The 19828-nt window shown below is 42.0% G+C and overlaps 1 protein-coding gene across 3 annotated transcripts in view; it reads right to left on the bottom strand.

Annotated features, from left to right (window-relative positions):
* Window positions 1-19308, bottom strand: part of LOC123999340 (tyrosine-protein kinase JAK2-like) — a 71218-nt gene extending 51910 nt beyond the window's left edge. For 2 of the 3 annotated variants that reach the window (XM_046304987.1, XM_046304990.1), the window contains exon 1: window positions 19045-19308. The gene's annotated coding sequence lies outside the window, so the exon portion shown is untranslated. Of the gene's footprint in view, window positions 1-18514; window positions 18803-19044 lie in introns of those variants that run through there. The other variant, XM_046304988.1, reaches the window with a different exon arrangement.
* Between the last annotated feature and the right edge of the window lie 520 nt (window positions 19309-19828).

Genomic DNA, 19828 nt, shown 5'->3' with positions numbered 1-19828 from the left:
GTAGCGTTATTAAAGTGACTATGCATAGATGATAACAACAGAGAGTAGCAGCAATGTAAAAGAGCAAGGGGGGGGGGGTTAAAATACTAGCATGTATGAGGAACAAGTCATCATACCAACATTCCAGTAAAAATGTGCCATTGTACTTTGGTGCCCGTCTGTGGTATAGGCGGGCGTCTATACCATAAAAGGCCAATCAAAACCAGAAAAAGATGTCCATTCGTCTTCCTGCTACAATTAATGGGTTAAAGGGCAGGGTAGCCTAGTGGTTAGAGTTGGACTAGTAACCGGAAGGTTGCAAGTTCAAACCCCCGAGCTGACAAGGTACAAATCTGTCGTTCTGCCCCTGAACAGGCAGTTAACCCACTGTTCCTAGGCCGTCATTGAAAATAAGAATTTGTTCTTAACTGACTTGCCTAGTTAAATAAAGGTAAAATAAATTGTAAAAATGCAGGGGATGGTACCGTAATCATATCTAAGATGACAGTGCTACCCTTGGGATGGCAAACTACAATATGTCTGGAGCTATGAGTCTTGTTCTGGAGTCTTTGTTCAGCGACAGGCCTGATTTGAGGGTGGCTAGCTGGGATTCGTATAGAATAGTACAGGGGACAGGCCCATGTGAGCTGGCCTCGACTGGCAGAGCTCAGACAGTACTGCTGGGATTGCCTGACAAGTCCATTTAGCATCAGCAGACATCTGGAATTATGCCTAATCTGTGATAAATAGCCAGTCAGGGAAGCACTTTATGTCTATCCTACACCATCGACATGAGCAAGAGCAAACAGCCTCAGGCGGAGATAGAGATCTGAGTAAATAAAAAATAAAAACAGTCCAGGGAATGTTCCAGAAACTAAAATGTAGCCTAATTAGGGTGTACTGTTTGCATTCTTTATTGATTTATTGTAGTGGCATCTCATTGGAATTTGCTTGATGACTTCTAGATGCTATGTAGTGAATCAAACAATTATCTGCAGGTAGCAAGATGGATGCTGCTTTGCTGAGTCAGCAACCACCACCTACCTCAGATTGAAACCTGATGATTCATAGGTAAACTGTTGTCAGCATAAAGCTGAAGGATAGAAAAGTACTGGGAAATAGCATGAGTAACAGCACCAGAGGGAAAGTATAATCATGTCAAACGGTAGGCTTGCATCGTCGCTCTGATATAGTTGGTGGATAATACACTCTGCCTCATCTCCTCTCTCTCTTGGATTGCTTTTGTATCACTGTTTATCAAAACATCTTATTATAAAAGTATGGCTATTATACATTATGGATATCATAACTGTTGGTGTAATTACAGGGTCTTAAAATTGTATTTTTGTATAATCTTTGTTCCACCATGTGAAACATCTAACTGGTCACTGCAACAGTAAAGTTGCTCTTTACACATCAGATAGATGTCTACCCCCATCGTAACCAGGTATGACATGGGAACAAAGGTGAGTATACATACAGTATATGTTGTACTTACATAAATACAGTAAGTTATACAAGGGCAATTCCACATTAACAGATTGACACCGAGCGTGCTTCTCAATATGCATACTACTGTGCTTCACAGTCTTATGCTCAGAGTGCATTCTCTGACGACTTTCTCTTAATTACGTTCTTGCGAGGACGAGAGTATGGAGAGCATATAAAACATTCTATTTGATAAACACTCCCCCTACTGTATTACCTCAGCACTCCCCCTACTGTATTACCTCAGCACTCCCCCTACTGTATTACCTCACACTGAGCAGCACTCCCCCTACTGTATTACCTCACACTGAGCAGCACTACCCCTACTGTATTACCTCACGTTGAGCAGCACTCCCTCTACTGTATTACCTCACATTGAGCAGCACTCCCTCTACTGTATTACCTCACACTGAGCAGCACTCCCCCTACTGTATTACCTCACACTGAGCAGCACTCCCCCTACTGTATTACCTCACACTGAGCAGCACTCCCCCTACTGTATTACCTCACACTGAGCAGCACTCCCCCTGCTGTATCACCTCACGCTGAGCAGCACTCCCCCTACTGTATTACCTCAGCACTCCCCCTACTGTATTACCTCACGCTGAGCAGCACTCCCCCTACTGTATCACCTCACGCTGAGCAGCACACCCCCTACTGTATTACCTCAGCACTCTCCCTACTGTATTACCTCACACTGAGCAGCACTCCCCCTACTGTATTACCTCACACTGAGCAGCACTCCCCCTACTGTATCACCTCACACTGAGCAGCACTCCCCCTACTGTATCACCTCACACTGAGCAGCACACTCCCTCCGTACTGTATCACCTCACACTGAGCAGCACTCCCCCTACTGTATCACCTCACACTGAGCAGCTCTCCCCTACTGTATTACCTCACACTGAGCAGCTCTCCCCCTACTGTATTACCTCACACTGAGCAGCACTCCCCTACTGTATTACCTCACGCTGAGCAGCACTCCCCTACTGTATTACCTCACGCTGAGCAGCACTCCCCTACTGTATTACCTCAGCACTCCCCTACTGTATTACCTCAGCACTCCCCCTACTGTATTACCTCACACTGAGCAGCACTCCCCCTACTGTATTACCTCACGCTGAGCAGCACTCCCCCTACTGTATCACCTCACGCTGAGCAGCACTCCCCCTACTGTATTACCTCACGCTGAGCAGCACTCCCCCTACTGTATTACCTCACACTGAGCAGCACTCCCCCTACTGTATTACCTCACACTGCACCTTCCCCTTTTCTGAACCTTCTTCCAGTCAGGACAATGTCAACAATAGAGACCAAACAATATATACGCAAAGCAAATGTTTTACTTCATAATAATCAACTAGCTATATGTGAATCGTAATAATCTAGCTTACCAGATAGCTTAAACAGGCAGAAATGACCTCAAACTAAATGTTTAACAAGGTAGATGTCAATTCTTTGTGCGTAGCTAGCTAGCTACCAATTCTTTGTGGACATCTAGCTAGCTAACAATAGTAGCTAGCCAGTTCGCCCGATTGAGTTACTATGGGCTTGCGATCGTCACAATACAGTGGGTATTGTAGACAGGTAAACCTGCCAAAATTAACACAGTACATATTTGTTAACGTATCAAGATAAAATATAGTAGTCAGGCAAAATATGTTATGTGAATGGGCAATATTTAATTCCGAAGTCAGAGTTTATTTTTTTTCTCGCTTCAGCTCAAATAAGGTCCGCCATTGATTTCCATTGAAGCTTGCAACTATGCATTCTTCAAAACATGTACAAAAGGGTTACGCATCAGAGAAGTGTCCCTCCGTATCGCATACTTTGATTTGGACTCATCCTCTGACCCTCCTGTGCTCGGAGCACAGTAGTATGCATTTTGAGAAACACCCAGACTCAGATGTTTCACTTTAAAATGTATGTCAAACAAATACCAATGAGGGCAAAGTTAAACAAACCATACAACTCCGTGCACAAGGACAACTTTTGTACAATTTTCACAGAACATTTTACCAGGACACATTTACTTGAAGAACAGTGCGGATGCAAAGTTTGATAACCAAATGGCACAAACAAAGCAAATTGTCACTCTGTTACCAAACTTAGCATTTTCAAGTGAAAAATAAGATAAGCCCATAATAAGCCCATAAGAGACATTATCACACATATCACAAACATTGCTGCTAAACCTCTTACAGAACGTGACCCAAGACATTAAATTAAAGGGCCTCCGACATGAAGCATCCTAGATCAGCACTCCTACTCTGAGACGCTTGATACACAACCCCTGGTTTCAAATATTGTAGCTCAATTGTCTTTCTCAAAGAAGACCTAGCCCTATAGACACAAAACTTAGATTCTCAAACTTTCCCACAACTTCAGCCTGTATTGGTGTACCGTTGTGTGGCCAGATTAATTATGTGACGGAATGAAATGACCTGAAATAAACTGTAAGTATGAATGAACCGATATAGACGCTATTCTGAAATGCTGATCTAACTCAACAGACTTTGTGCAATTCATGTATAGGACGAGTGTATGAATGATATAGGCTATGCAACCAGAAAATGATCGGCTCATATTTGATTTTAGCATGCTGTAAGCCTACAGCACACATTCAGGTTACCTTACACTGACACAAAGTCCAAGGGTACACATTACATTTACATTTAAGTCATTTAGCAGACGCTCTTATCCAGAGCGACTTACACATCCTATACATGAGTTGATGTCATACGGTTTGAATAAGTAGGCCTAAATGGATTTACTGCTGTCAACACATGCCGTATCATAGGTCAAAAAAATATATATCTCAGCACACAGAGAGGAAGGCATCTTGGGAAATTTGGCAGTGCTACTGCAGCCCAGTGTGTGTAGTGATATAAACCTAACTGCCAGTCTTCATGTTAGCGTTGCCATAAGAAGCTAGGCTCCCTTGCCTCCAACCCAGCTATTGGCACTCCTATAAAATATATATACAGTGGGGCAAAAAATTATTTAGTCAGCCACCAATTGTGCAAGTAGTTGAAGTGTACCTATGCTGAAAATTACAGGCCTCTCTCATCTTTTTAAGTGGGAGAACTTGCACAATTGGTGGCTGACTAAATACTTTTTTGCCCCACTGTATTTCAGAAAGTCTTCAAGGATTTCCATGACATGCAACTTTGACAAATGAAGGCCAGTGATACATCTTTTAATTGCTGCAGCAAAACTAGGCTACACTGACTTCTTCTGTAAAGATGATCGCTACATGCTCCTGGGTAGGTTCTGTGTGCTCCTGGGTAGGTTCCGTGTGCTCCTGGGTGGGTTCTGTGTGTTCCTGGGTGGGTTCTGTGTGCTCCTGGAGTGGGTTCTGTGTGCTCCTGGGGTGGGTTCTGTGTGCTCCTGGGGTAGGTTCTGTGTGCTCCTGGGTAGGTTCTGTGTGCTCCTGGGTAGGTTCTGTGTTTTTTTAGCTGTAGTTACTTACGGGGTATGCTGTGTTTATATCTATACACATTTTATATGATCTGTATGTTTTCATTGGAACCCAGGACTCCCTGGAAAACAGTGGCAATTGTTACTGAGTGGACTATTCTGGCTAAATAAATCAAATGAAACTCATTGCACTCGGGTGCTTGCTGCCATTATGCTTACTGCTATTAGGCTTGCTGACATTATGTTTCATACCCATAAAGATGCAAACCACACAGGCTAAATAAGGTCCACATAAACATGTTTCAGGCCCTCTGCGTCACACCACAGCTTGTTATTGTGCTTCACTTCTGCACTGTGGTGTGTCTCTGCAGACGACGACGGCAGGAGAAAAGAGACATTAACATAAGTAGGTTGGCATGTAAATATACTGCCTTAACCTTACAGCGTGACTATTTACACAGCACTTTGACACTTCCTCTATTAGAACTCCTGCGTCTCTCTTTAAGAAGGTCCAGAATGCACAGCTCCCGTCACGTAGACAGTAGCCCAGAAAGAGCTTAACATGTCCTTCCTCTATGTTAAGCAAAATTGAAAAGTGAATTGACGCCACTTCACACCGCTGTAGTTCAGTCTCATACGTCATCAACTGAGCTAGTCTAAAATCTATATTTCTACAGCTGTTTGAACTCCTAAAGGTGGGTGGAGTTAATCAAAGGGTGTCTCCCAAATGGCACTCTATTCCCTATATAGCGCACTATTTTTTTTGACAAGAGCCTTATTGGGAATAGGGTGACATTGGGGCACAGCCATGCCAATGTCAATTAGGCTAGCTCAGTGTTCCTTCCACAGTCTCCATGCCAATTAGGCTAGCTCAGTGTTCCTTCCACAGTCTCCATGCCAATTAGGCTAGCTCAGTGTTCCTTCCGCAGTCTCCATGTCAATTAGGCTAGCTCAGTGTTCCTTCCACAGTCTCCATGCCAATTAGGCTAGCTCAGTGTTCCTTCCACAGTCTCCATGCCAATGTCAATTAGGCTAGCTCAGTGTTCCTTCCGCAGTCTCCATGTCAATTAGGCTAGCTCAGTGTTCCTTCCAGTCTCCATGCCAATTAGGCTAGCTCAGTGTTCCTTCCACAGTCTCCGTGCCAATTAGGCTAGCTCAGTGTTCCCTCCGTGCCAATTAGGCTAGCTCAGTGTTCCTTCCACAGTCTCCATGCCAATTAGGCTAGCTCAGTGTTCCTTCCACAGTCTCCATGCCAATTAGGCTAGCTCAGAGTTCCTTCCACAGTCTCCATGCCAATTAGGCTAGCTCAGTGTTCCTTCCACAGTCTCCGTGCCAATTAGGCTAGCTCAGTGTTCCTTCCACAGTCTCCGTGCCAATTAGGCTAGCTCAGTGTTCCTTCCACAGTCTCCATGCCAATTAGGCTAGCTCAGTGTTCCTTCCACAGTCTCTGTGCCAATTAGGGTAGCTCAGTGTTCCTTCCAGTCTCCATGCCAATTAGGCTAGCTCAGTGTTCCTTCCACAGTCTCCATGCCAATTAGGCTAGCTCAGTGTTCCTTCCACAGTCTCTGTGCCAATTAGGCTAGCTCAGTGTTCCTTCCACAGTCTCCATGCCAATTAGGCTAGCTCACTGTTCCTTCCACAGTCTCCATGCCAATTAGGCTAGCTCAGTGTTCCTTCCACAGTCTCTGTTTTGGTGAAACAATAAAGACATGCTGCATTGGGTTCTCCCCCCCCCCCTAGTTTGTCAATGGTGTTTTGCTGTTATCGGCCCATAGGCAGAGAGAGTTAGCCTACTTGTTCCAGGCTTATCAGGGCTTTGGGGGAAACTGGGGTCAACCACTATCACTGCAGCCAGACTATGTCCTGTAGGCTGCCCTGCCTTGATGTCACATGGCTTGCTATATCTACTCTAATGGGTCTACAACTCTTACAAATGCTCCCGTCCTCGGTCCTGTCACCGACCTAATGTCAAAAGGAGTCTCGTGCACTGCATCCGAGACATATTCACACAAGAGTTCTACCACTGGACACGGAATTCATGAGCAGGATGTTGTAAAGATGCAAAGCTTGTGTAAAGATGACAGGCAGCACACGACAACGAGGAAGCTGCTCAAACACCCTTCTTCACAGGCTGCAGTAGGGGTGAGGTGGTAGCAACTAGCAAGGCCCCCTACCAACTCCACAATCAGGTCAATCACAAGGCATTATGGCAGAGAAACATTGACAGAATGTTCCATGGTTAGGTTGAGGGGTGGCTGGGTATAACTACCATACCAGCCAGGGGTATTCAAATCTTACCCTACGACGTCCAGACTACTGCTGGTTCTCTTCTACCTGATAATGAATTGAACCCACCAGTCCATGAGAAGAGGGGAAGACTGAAAAAGAACAGTGGAAATGGCTTGGAGGTCAAGATTTGAATTTGTGGGCAGTATACTATACACAGGAAGCTATAGGGGGAAGGTGAGGGGAAGCCCCATAATGCTGCATAATGGCAGAGGGACATTGACAGCATGCTAGTTTTCAGGCAAGGGACGTGGGATAAGGGGCTTTGAGACTTGTACTGATTAGGCTACTTCTGCCATGCAAGAGAGGCAGCAGCTCAGAGTTGACCTGTGGTTGTCAGGTCTGCTACCTGGAATAATCCTCTCACAGCTAAGCCAGTTTGATTCGTCCAACAAATACTGTGGGTCCTCTATACTGGCTGACGCAAGCCAACAAAGCCAATCAGACATCCTGAGAGAGAAACGAAGGGCTGGCACTCAACTAGTTGTATTGTGTGCTGTATAGGGGAGAAGTGACCAATGAGTGGACACTTGATCATCATAATTGCATAGAAACTGAAAGCTGCAAATATACTGAACAAAAATAAAGGCAACAGGTAAAGTGTTGGTCCCGTGTTTCATGAGCTGAAATAAAAGATCACCGAATTTTCCCCATACACACAAAGAGCTTATTTCTCTCAAATGTTGTAAACATATATTTTTTTACATCCATGTTAGTGAGCATTTCTCCTTTGCCAAGATAATCCATCCACCTGACTGGTGTGGCATATCATGAAGCTGATCAAAAAAGCACGATCATTACACAGGTGCATCTGGAGGCGAAAAAAACACCTGTTTTGGAGAGGTGCTGGCTAGCGGAGTAGAACACCTGTTTAATAGAGGTGCTGGCTAGCGGAGTAGAACACCTGTTTAATAGAGGTGCTGGCTAGCGGAGTAGAACACCTGTTTAATAGAGGTGCTGGCTAGCGGAGTAGAACACCTGTTTAGGCGAGGTGCTGGCTAGCAGAGTAGAACACCTGTTTAGGCGAGGTGCTGGCTAGCGGAGTAGAACACCTGTTTAGGCGAGGTGCTGGCTAGCGGAGTAGAACACCTGTTTAGGCGAGGTGCTGGCTAGCGGAGTAGAACACCTGTTTAGGCGAGGTGCTGGCTAGCGGAGTAGAACACCTGTTTAGGAGAGGTGCTGGCTAGCGGAGTAGAACACCTGTTTAGGAGGGTTGCTGGCTAGCGGAGTAGATCACCTGTTTTGGCGAGGTGCTGGCTAGCGGAGTAAAACACTTGAAAAAGAAAAGGAGAGTCGCACACTCTAGGAGCTCAGATGCAACAATTGAATTACCTAATAACCAACGTTTCGACAAACAAGCTGTCTTCATCAGCGTACAATGACAAACACTGCGGGCCACTAGTTTATATAGTGTCAAAGGATACACAGGTGTCTGTAATCATGGCCAGGTGTGGCTTGATATCATTTTTATTTATTTACAGATACAAATAGAACATATAAAATAAAATAAATGCATCGCATACGATCATAGATACAATTTGGCTAGTAGTGAAATCATCAAAACTATGAAATAACACATCTGGAATCATGTAGTAACCAAAAAAAAGTGTTACACAGTTTTTATATTTGATATTCTTGAAAGGAGCCACCGTTTGCCTTGATGACAGCTTGCACACTCTTGGCATTCTCTCAACCAGCCTCACCTGGAATACTTTCCAACAGTCTTGGAGTTCCCACATATGCTTAACACTTGTTGGCTGTTTTTTTTTTTTTTTTTTTACCTCAGTCTGCAATCCAACTCATCCCAAACCATCTCAATTGGGTTGAGGTCAGGTGATTGTGGAGGCCAGGTCACCTGATGCAGCACTCCATCACTCTCCTTCTAGGTCAAATAGCTCTTACACAGCCTGGAGGGGGGTTGGGTCATTGTCTTGTTGAAAAACAAATGACAGTGGGACTAAGCCCAAACCAGATGGGATGGCGTATCGCTGCAGCATGCTGTGGTTGCCATGCTGGTTAAGTGTGCCTTGAATTCTAAATAAATCACAGACAGTGTCACCAGCAAAGCACCCCTACACCATCACACCTCCTCCTCCATGCTTCACGGTGGGAACCACACATGCGGAAATCATCCATTCACTCACACCACGGCAGTTGGAACCAAAAATCAGACTGGTCTAATGTCCATTGCTGGTGTTTCTTGGCTCAAGCAAGTCTCTTCTTATTGGTACCCTTTAGTAGTGATTTCTTTGCAGCAATTTCGACCATGAAGGCCTCTGCAGCAGAGGTAACTCTGGGTCTTCCTTTCCTGTGGTGGTCCTCAGGAGAGCCAGTTTCATCATAGCGCTTGATGGTTTTTGCAACTGCCCTTGAAGAAACTTCCAAAGTTCTTGACATTTTCCGGATTGACTGACCTTCATATCTTAAAGTAATGGACTGTAATTTTTCTCTGCTTATTTGAGCTGTTCTTGCCATAATATGGACTTGGTCTTTTACCAAATAGGGCAAACAATTGATTGGCTCAAACGTATTAAGGAAAGAAATTCCACAAATGAACTTTTAACAATGCACACCTGATAATTGATTTGCATTCTAGGGAACAGTGTGCAAAGCTGTCATCAATCCAAAGGGTGGCTACTTTGAAGAATCTGAAATATAAAATATATTTTGATTTGTTTAACACTTGTTTTGGTTACTACATGATTCCATATGTGTTATTTCATAGTTTTGATGTCTTCACTATTATTCTACAATGTAGAACATAGTAAAAATAGAGAAAAACCCTGGAATGAGTAGGTGTGTCCAAACTGTTGACTGGTACTGTATATGGAGACTGTTAAGTGACAAAAATAACAGGTTAAATACATGTCCCAAATGGTGTTTCCTGATCTTTGTTATATCTATATATTTCAAGGGGCCAAACATGTCTTGGGCCGTTCTGGCAATCGTAATTTACATCAGATTTCTAGGGCAGACTAGGGCAGTTTTCCAATAGCAATGTTTTAACGATGCATCTTTCCTACAACGGCCAAAGATGTAACATGCGTTTCCCAAAATACCACGTAGACAACAGGTGCATTGTTGAGGCACCTAGCGATTGATATGATCGAAAGAAAGCACTGCTTTCAGATCAGCATTCTCCCTTTCCAATCTTACTTTAAGATTAGAATTATTCCACAATAATTCCACAATAATGACGACGGATCAGCTCCTAGAGAGATATCACATATGGCTACAAATATTGAGGCGGCTTATTCTAATATTTACCCTATAACAATGTACTAAATCAAGATTTGGCACATCATTGTGCACGTTAAACATCATGAAATAGGCTATGTCGAGGCAAAAATGTCAGAGTAGCGTACAAATAGCTAAATAAAACTCAGTTGAATTAATGTGAAACTGATTTTAATATCATTCAAATATATAGGTCTTTGTAGTCTACAGTGTATTTATCTGTTAACACAGTAATCGCGGTTTTCATGGGAAGTGTCTTTATATCCTTCACTTGTTATACAAATAAATGGGCAACTGTATTTGTAGTCAGTCACGTTCATTCTGAAGTTATCAGCGGTCACAGAAAAACAGATAAACAGCTCGATTTTGTGTTTAGTGGAGATTGTGATAAGTGACGCGGAAGGGGGAAGCATTTAACAACATACTTAGCTGTTCTAACGATAAACTTTAGTAACAATGGTTTTGGGAAGCAGCTCAGAGATTTAATGATGCTAACAATGAACATAGCCTTAAAACTACAATATGTAACTTCTCGGACGACCTGACCAAATTCTTATTGAAAAGGTGTGATATACAGTATAGAAATATTTATAAACTGGGTGGTTTGAGCATTGAATGCTAGAACACAGTATACCACGAGTATGACAAAACAGAGTCATGGGTATGACTCCGCGTTGCGTCGTGCTTAACAGCCCTTAACTGTGGTATATTAATATAATAATAATATATGCCATTTACAGCGCCTCCAAAGCGACTTAAGTCATGTGGTACATTCTATTGGGTGGTCCCATATCACAAACCCCTGAGGTGGCTTATTGTTATTAGAAACTTGTTACCAACATAATTAGAGCAGTAAAAATAAATGTTGATGAATTTATGAAATTGCTTATTCCAATGATTGATAAACATGCACCTGCATAGAAACTGGAGGTCGACTGATTATGATTTTTCAACGCCAATACCGATACCGATTATTGGAGGATGAAAAAAGCCAATACCAATTAATTGGACGATATATATATATATATATATATTGTAATTACAACAATATTGAATGAACACTTATTTTAACTTAATATAATACATCAATAAAATCAATTTAGCCTGAAATAAATAATGAAACATGTTTAATTTGGTTTAAATAATGCAAAAACAAAGTGTTGGAGAAGAAAGTAAAAGTGCAATATGTGCCATGTAAGAAAGCTAACGTTTAAGTTCCTTGCTCAGAACATGAGAACATATGAAAGCTGGTGGTTCCTTTTAAAATGACTCTTCAATATTCCAAGGTAAGAAGTTTTAGGTTGTAGTTATTATAGGAATTATAGGACTATTTCTCTCTATACCATTTGTATTTCATATACCTTTGACTATTGGATGTTCTTATAGGCACTTTAGTATTGCCAGTGTAACAGTATATCTTCCATCCCTCTCCTCGCTCCTCCCTGGGCTCGAACCAGGAATACATCGACAACAGCCACCCTCGAAGCAGCGTTACCCATCACTCCACAAAAGCCGAAAGCCCTTGCAGTGCATGGGGAACAACTACTCCAAGTCTCAGAGCGAGTGACATTTGAAACACTATTAGCGCGCAACCCGCTAACTAGCTAGTTATTTCACATCGGTTACACCAGCCTAATCTCGGGAGTTGATAGGCTTGAAGTCATAAACAGCTCAATGCTTGAAGCATTGCGAAAAGAGCTGCTGGCAAAACGCATGAAAGTGCTGTTTGAATGAATGCTGACAAGCCTGCTGGTGCCTACCATCACTCAGTCAGACTGCTCTATCAAATATCAAATCATAGACTTAATTATAACACACAGAAATACGAGCCTTAGGTCATTAATATGGTCAAATCGGGAAACTATCAATTTGAAAACAAAACATTTATTCTTTCAGTGAAATACAGAGCCATTCCGTATTTAATCTAACGGATGGCATCCCTAGGTCTAAATATTGCGGTTACATTACACAAGCTTCAATGTTATGTCATAATTATGTAAAATTCTGGCAAATTAGTTCGCAATGAGCCAAGCTGCCCAAACTGTTGCATATACCCTGACTCTGCGTGCAATAAACGCAAGAGAAGTGACAATTTCACTTCACATGCCTTCTAACCTTTCTTTTAGCTAAATATGCAGGTTCAAAAATATATACTTCTGTGTATTGATTTTAAGAAAGGCATTGATGTTTATGGTTAGGTACACATTGGAGCAACAACAGTTCTTTTTCACGAATACGCACCGCATCGATAATATGTAACGCAGGACACGCTAGATAAACTGGTAATATCAACCATGTGTAGTTATAACTAGTGATTATGATTGATTGATTGATTGTTTTTTACAAGTTTAACGCTAGCTGGCTTCTTACTGCATTCGCTTAACAGGCGGGCTCCTCGTGAGGCAGGTGGTTAGAGCGTTGGACTAGTTAACCGTAAGGTTGCAAGATTGAATCCCTGAGCTGACAAAGGTAAAAATCTGTCGTTCTGCCCCTGAACAAGGCAGTTAACCCACCGTTCCTAGGCCGTCATTGAAAATAAGAATGTGTTCTTCACCTGTTATGGCTGCATCCCTTTGAGAACAATTTCCAGCTGAAGACATACCCAAATCTAACTGCCTGTAGCTCAGCCCCAGAGGCAAGGATATGCATATTCTTGGTATCATTTGAATGGGAACATTCTGGAGTTTGTGGAAATGTGAATTGAATGTAGGAGAATAACACAGTAGATCTGGTGGAAGAAAAGAGAAAGAAAGAGCATACGTTTTCAGTTTTTTATTGTTGTAGTATCATATTTCACATGTACTTGAATAGCCACAGTCAGATAGGATGCTGGAGATGATTTTGATGGATAACACAAGAGGGCAACTGTAGGTGTGCAAAGTTTCAGACTGATAACTGCAGGAATGGGTGAGCTACATGACATTTTGCATGAAGTCACCCAGGTGTCCCACACAAGTTGGCCAAATGTATCCAAGTGGCCGAATTGGTGAAATGACCTATAACTATATACAGCCGTGCAAATAACTATATACAACATATCAAAAAGCAATTCTAACACACACACAACAAAAAATGTTTTAAAAAATATTAGAAAATAAATATATATATAAAAAATATATTTAAAAAACAGTACACCCCTTGGAAGTCCTCGTCAAAGTATTTTGCTGCCTGTGCCTTGTCCCATAGCAGTCTCTTTCTGATGTAAAGCAGAGGCAAACTGAACAAGTGGTGCATTTCATGCGACACAGAACACAACGATGCCTCCATGCTGTGCCCTTTTGGCCCTGAGGCACAGTCATGCCTGCAGTAATGAACTGTGGCATATGAACACTACTGGGGGCAGAGGTAGAGCAGGCAGCTTGGCACCGAGGGCTCCCAGTCGGAGTCGCTATCACTGTGAAAGAAAACATTTTAAAAAATGTGTATTGTATGAGCCTTTTATCATCACATAAAATAAACATATGTATTGTATAGAGCAGAGGGAACAGTCCCTAAGGTGAAGTGCTGTTCCATTCAACTCCAGCCATTGTTATAATATATACACACACACACACACACAAACCACACACACAAAAAAAACCACACATTTCATAGCAAAAAATAATAATAATAAACTTACCCGTCCAGAAGTACATCCTGTCCTTGCAGAAACAGCTCCTCAGTTCGTTTGAATCATAATACTCAAAGATTCCTCAAACAAAAAATTCTGTCTCACTTTCACTATAGACTTTGTTTTACCTGATTTACCTTTCCGAAATACAGCTGCGTGTAAAAAGCCTTACAGCAACTCGCGAGAATGGAGTTCCCTGCGCGTGCGATTACAAACAGGGAATTGTGGTCCAACCCCAAACCATTACATACTGGCGTTTACCTCAGCTCATTGGCTATCTCCCCAGCTAGATTTCAATAAGATCAGTGGTCATTGGGCAGAAATATAGTCAAACAATGAAGCGTCGCTAAAATTATTGGTGTGTAAGGTAGTCATTTATCGTTGTTTTCAAATCAGCTCACTTCGGTCAATACTCCCTGCAAAAAAAAAAAATGTTGTTTGGCTGTGTTGCAAACATCCAGAGGAATGCACTGAAACCAACCATGACTAGATAAACAATGGTTTACAGGGGGGGGAATAAGGTCGAATGCCCCGTAAAAAAAATGATAGATGGAATTCACGGCACAAACGGTTTACAAAATGTTTCGATTTAGGCTATAAAAATTGATTTTATCAAAGAAAATGGCACTTCATTTGATCACTGGGACCCTCGGGAAGAGAAATAAGAGCAAGATATCAGAATGTAAGTCATAATTTTACCTTCAGATGTGAATGTGAAAAAACTGTCATGGCGGAAAATGTTTCTGTTGTTGATTGCTCTTCTCAAACAAATGCATGGGATTTGTTCTCTGTAATAGCTATTTTAAATCTGAAAACGTAGTTTGATTACCAAGATTCTAATCTTTTGAAGGGTGTAAGACACTTGCATTTTCAAGAATGTTTAATGTTACGAAGTTGTATTTTTAGTTGTCACTCAAACCCCAGCCATAACAGGTTAACCTCTTACAGCTATCCCCCTACTTTATTCCATTTCCGCCTGAAGACATACCTAAATCTAACGGTCTGTAGCTCAGGCCGAGGACCAAGTATATGTATATTCTTGGTTTCATTTGAAAGAAAACACTCTGAAGTTTGGTGTAAATGTGAATTGAATGTAGGAGAATATTAAACAATAGATCTGGTTTAGATAATACAATGAAAAAAAACATGTTTTTTCATTTTTATTGTTGTATCATCATCTTTAACATAATCACTAGTTAAACTAGTAATAATCAACTATGTGTAGTTATCTAGCTTGTCCTGCGTTGCATATAATCAATGTGGTGCATGTTATCATCGAATCACAGCCTACTTCGCCAAACGGGTGATGATTTAACAAGCGCATTTGCAAAAAAAGCACTGTTGCACCAATGTGTACCTAACCATAAACATCAATGCCTTTCTAAAAATCAATACACAAGTATAGATTTTTAAACCTGCATATTTAGTTAATATTGCCTGCTAACATGAATTTATTTTAACTAGGGAAATTGTGTCACTTCTCTTGCGTTCTGTGCAAGCAGAGTCAGGGTATATGCAGCAGTTTGGGCCGCCTGGCTCGTTGCGAACTGTGCGAAGACCATTTCTTGCTAAAAAAGACTGTAATTAATTTGACAGAATTTTACATAATTATAACATAACATTTAAGGTTGGGTAATGTAACAGCAATATTTAGACTTCGGGATGCCACCCTTTCGATAAAAATATGGAATGGTTCCATATTTCACTGAAAGAATAAACGTTTTGGTTTTTGAAATGACCATTTCTGGATTTGACCATATTAATGACTTACGGCTCATATTTCTGTGTTTATTATTATTACTATAATTAAGTCTATGAATTGATATTTGATAGAGCAGTCTGAGCGATGGTAGGCAGCAGCAGACTCAGGGCATTCATTCAAAAAACATTTTCCTGCGTTTGCCATCAGCTCATCGCTGTGCTTCAAGCATTGCACTGTTTATGACTTAAAGCCTATCAACTCCCGAGATTAGACTGGCAATACTAAAGTGCCTATAAGAACATCCAATAGTCAAATGTATATGAAATACAAATGGGGCAGCCAAATGTGCGCCGCCCCGTGGGTCTCCCAGTCACGGCCGGCTGTGAAAGAACCAGGACTCAAACTCAGAATCTCTAGTGGCACAGCGATGCAGTGCCTTAGACCACTAACACTCAGGAGGCACTATCATTTGTTTTTCAACAGGACAATGACCCAAAACACACCTCCAGGCTGTGTAAGGGCTATTTGACTAAGAAGGAGAGTGATGGAGTTCTGCATGAGATGGCCTGTCCTCCACAACCACCCGACCTCAACCCAATTGAAATTGTTTGGAATGAGTTGGACCGCAGACTGAAGGAAAAGCAGCCAACAAGTGCTCAGCATATGTGGAAACTCCTTCAAGAGTGTTGGAAAAGCATTCCAGGTGAAGCTGGTTCAGAGAATGCCAAGAGTGTGCATAGTGTCATCAAGGCAAAGGGTGGCTACTTTAAAGAATCTAAAATAAAATATATTTCGATTTGTTTAACACTTAATTGGTTTCTACATGATTCCATGTGTTATTTCATAGTTTTGATATCGTCACTATTATTCTACAATGTAGAAAATAGTCAAAATAAAGAAAAACCCTTGAATGAGTAGGTGTTCAATCTTTTGACTGGTACTGTATGTCCATCTCATTAAACGCAAGTCTTAGAAGAGGTAGATCTGTCCTATGCGTCCTGTTCTTAAGTTTAATTTATTTTACTTCAGTTTTGCACACCAGCTTTAAACAGTGGAAAATACAATATTTGGGGTTATGGAAAAAATGTCACAGCGGTTTAGATTGTACAATGACACTAAAATTGCTTGTTTTGTCTCATAATCAGAAATTAGGCAGACTACTAGAATTTTAGTAAATGGCGGTTCTGCATAGCGCATATTTAAGATGCTTTTAGGAAACCAGGCTCAGGGCTTTTGGCACCACTAGGTTGCTACTCAGTAGTCAGCCAGCAGAGCTCTTGATTTCATGCTCCAGAGAGGACACGTTACAACCAAAAATTGATATAATTCATTTTTCCCTCATCAATCTACACACAATACCCGATAATGACAAAAGCAAAAAATAGGTTGTTAGAAATGTTTGCAAATGTTTTACAAATAAAAACAGAAATACCTTATTTAAATAAGCATTCAAAACCTTTGCTATGAGACTTGAAATTGAGCTCAGGTGCATCCTGTTTCCATTGATCATCCTTGAGATGTTTCTACAGCTTGATTGGAGTCCACGTGTGGGAAATTCAATTGATTGGACATGATTTGGAAAAGCACACACCTGTCTATATAAGGTCCCAAAGTTGACAGTGCATGTCAGAGCAAAAACCAAGCCATGAGGTCAAAGGAATTTTCTGTAGAGCTCTGAGATAGGATTGTGTCGAGGCACAGATCTGGGGACATTTCTGCAGCATGGAAGGTCCCCAAGAACACAGTGGCCTCCATCAATCTTAAATGGAAGAAGTTTGGAACCACCAAGACTCTTCCTAGAGCTGTCTGCCCAGTCAAACTGAGCAATCAGGGGAGAAGGGCCATGGTCAGGGAGGTGACCAAGAACCCGATAGTCACTCTGACAGAGCTTCAGAGCGTCCTCTGGGGAGAATCTTCCAGAAGGACAACCATCTCTCCAGCACTCCACCAATCAGGCCTTTATGGTAGTGGCCAGACGGAAGCCACTCCTCAGTAAAAGGCACAACAGCCCACTTGGATTTTGCCAAAAGGCACCTAAAGACTCTCAGACCATGAGACAAGATTATTTGGTCTGATGATACCAAGATTTAACTATTTGGCCTGAATGCCAAGCATCATGTCTGGAGGAAACCTGGCAGCATCCCTACGGTGAAGCATGGTGGTGACAGCGTCATGCTGTGGGGATGTTTTTCAGCAGCAGGGACTGGGAGACTACTCGGTGCAAAGTACTGAGTTCCTTGATGAAAACCTGCACTCAGCACCACAGACTGGGGTGAAGGTTCACCTTTCAACAGGACAACGACCCTAAGCACACAGCCAAGACCATGCAGGAGTGGCTTTGGGACAAGTCTCAATGTCCTTGAATGGCCCACCCACAGCCCGGACTTGAACCGGATCTAAAATCTCTGGAGACCTGAAAATAGCTGTGCAGCAATGCTCCCCATCCAACCTGACAGAGCTTGAGAGGATCTGCAGAGAAGAATGGGAGAAACTCCCCAAATACAGGTGTACCAAGCTTGTAGTGTCATACCCAATACTTTAACTACCTGAATACGTATGTAAATGATTTTTTTTTTTAATACAATTGCAAAAAGTTGTAAAACTGCTTTAACTTTTAATGTGGGTGTGTAGACTGGAGAAAGAAAGCCTTATTCTAAAATGTATTAAATCGGTTAACGTAACAACGTGGAAAAAGTCTAGGGGTATGACTACTTTCCGAATGCACTGTAAATCGGATGCATCACAGATATTGACTGTACGTTTATCCGCGTATGCAAACCTGAGTAGATTACCTTAAACAATTGTTGGACATCTTGGAAACATTCTCCAGTTCTTATTATACCTCTGAGGTGACTCTTCGTTTGGTAATTAAACGGTTTCAGTCATGAATACACCCCTGGGCTGGGTTTCCCAAAAGCATCCTAGTACTAAGATCGTCTCTAGTTTCGATGGATGATCTTAGTACAACGATACTTTCAGGAAACCCAGCCAATGTCTCTGTTTCGTAATGCGTTTCCCCAGAAGTATCGGGATGTTGCGCCTCTGTTTGAAAACTGACAAGTGTGTGGGCGGCACTTGTGCTTGCATGCAGTTCATACTGAGACTGGCTGTGTCACAGTGAATCACTGAAGAAAATAAAATCCCCTTTTATTACTTGAAATTCCTTAATAAAAAAATGTACTGAAAACAGCCTCACTTGCTAATGCTAACCACCTGCTGTACAAGTTCTCTTTGTAGCAAGTGAAGACTAAACTGGTTTTCTGGTCAGCTAATTTATCTAGCTAACGGATAAGCGATTGACAGCAGCTGTGCGTTTACTTACGTGAACGTTGCCCAACAGTTACCGTTTTGAATATCGTGGTTGTCGCTGTTCCGAAAAACAATACTGTTGCAGAAATCAAGACCGCTAAGGTTACAGTCCGCGTGCTTCACCATTCATTTCGGCTCCTTCGTGTCACATTCATTAAAAGCCAGTAAGGCGTTAAACGTGCCTATACCTCGATGGTGAAACGTAATAGTCAACTAACTGGCAAGGCAATGCCGCAATAGACCGATCATTGGAAGACTCGAACTGCTCGTGCAACGAGAACCGGACGTGACGACTGTTCAAAGGAGGAGAGGACGATTTTAAGTGGAAATTGCAAACTTCATTGGAAAACTGTTGTGGAGGGAGAAGGAAGGGTGCGATATGTGTAGCTACAGAACAGTCCAGCAGTCTGAGGAGTGGAAACGTATGTGTAATGACTGGCTAGTGCAGTGTTACTCACTATTTTGTTGTAAGGGAGCCACTTTGGGTTGAGAGAATCATTCAGAGAGTTGCACATATCTTTAATTTGTTGTACTTTTTCTTTCAATAACAATTGAGAGCAAATATCAAGCACGTGCAATTGATTTGACCTACAGCACATCACAAATATATACATACACACATCAAATATGCTACATCACATGTAATAGTTTGTTTGGGGGGCTAGGGTCAGTCTGTTATATCTGGAGTATTTCTCCCATCTTATCCAGTGTCCTGTGTGAATTTAAGTATGCTCCCTCTAATTCTCTCCCTCCCCTCTCCGAGGACCTGAGCCCTGGGACCATTCCTCAGGACTACC

This window comes from Oncorhynchus gorbuscha, linkage group LG16 (genome assembly GCF_021184085.1).
Source record: "Oncorhynchus gorbuscha isolate QuinsamMale2020 ecotype Even-year linkage group LG16, OgorEven_v1.0, whole genome shotgun sequence".
NCBI classification, from domain to species: Eukaryota; Metazoa; Chordata; class Actinopteri; order Salmoniformes; family Salmonidae; genus Oncorhynchus; species Oncorhynchus gorbuscha.
The sequence above is the reverse complement of the archived record's forward strand: the minus strand, read 5'-3'. Positions and strand labels throughout refer to the sequence as shown.